The 951-nt window shown below is 53.5% G+C and overlaps 1 protein-coding gene across 1 annotated transcript in view; it reads left to right on the forward strand.

The window, feature by feature from the left end:
• The first annotated feature begins 97 nt into the window (after nucleotides 1-97).
• TMEM126A (transmembrane protein 126A) overlaps nucleotides 98-951 on the forward strand; it is a 6,919-nt gene continuing 6,065 nt past the window's right edge. The window contains exon 1 of the mRNA XM_009281323.2: nucleotides 98-429. The gene's annotated coding sequence lies outside the window, so the exon portion shown is untranslated. The remainder of the gene's footprint in view (nucleotides 430-951) is intronic.

Raw genomic sequence — 951 nt, forward strand, 5'->3', positions numbered from 1 at the left:
GGCCGTGAGGGTGAAGGCGGTGCGGGGGCGGCGCCGAGGGGGTTAACGACTTTCGGTGGGGTTTAAAGCCCGGGGGTGAGCCGCAGCCTCCCGGTGTAAGGGCTTCTGCCCTGAACCGGGCTCCGGGGGGCTTGGCGACCTCCAGCCACCTTACAGCGGCGTACAGGGGGACAGGGAGGGTCGTATGTATGTCACGGGTAATGACGTAATGTCTGGTTTACCTAAAGAACAGGTTTGGAGACCCACCTCCTAGGCGGGGTGGAAGCGAGAGACCTCAAGGCTGACACCGGCCCCGCTGATCCCGGGTGAGCCCCTGCTGCTTGTCCCTGCTTACTCCGCTCCTGCATCCCGCCAGGCCTGAACTGAAGCAAGCACAATCCTGTAGACGGGCTGTGGGACACAGGCTTCAAATTACAAAAGAAACTTACGGTAAGTATGACTAGCCAAGTAAGTCTGGGAAACTTTCCTCTGAGGAGAAACATATATAAAAAGCATTTGAATCACTAAATACCAGATTTAATCAAAAGCTGTTGTGGTGGGTTGACCTCGGCTGGCTGTCAGGTGCCCACCAAGCCGCTCTCTCACTCCCCTTCCATCAACACGATAGGGAGAAGGTACGATGAAAAGCTCATGGGTTGAGATAAGGACAGGGAGATCACTCACCAATTACCAGTGTGGACAAAACAGACTAGACTTTGGGGAAATTAATTTCATTTATTGCCAATTAAACAGAATAGGATAATGAGAAATAAGAACAACTCTAAACGCACCTTCCCCCCCACCCCTCCCTTTTTCCCAGGCTAAACTTCACTCCTGATTTTTTCTACCTCCTCCCCCCCGAGCGGCGCAGGGGAACAGGGAATGGGGGTTGTGGTCAGTTCATCACATGTTGTCTCTGCCACTCCTTCTTCCTTATACTCTTCCCCTTCTGCACCATGGGCTCCGTCCCAT

The sequence above is a fragment of the Aptenodytes forsteri genome, unplaced genomic scaffold (genome assembly GCF_000699145.1).
Source record: "Aptenodytes forsteri isolate BGI_AS27 unplaced genomic scaffold, ASM69914v1 Scaffold180, whole genome shotgun sequence".
Lineage (NCBI taxonomy): Eukaryota > Metazoa > Chordata > Aves > Sphenisciformes > Spheniscidae > Aptenodytes > Aptenodytes forsteri.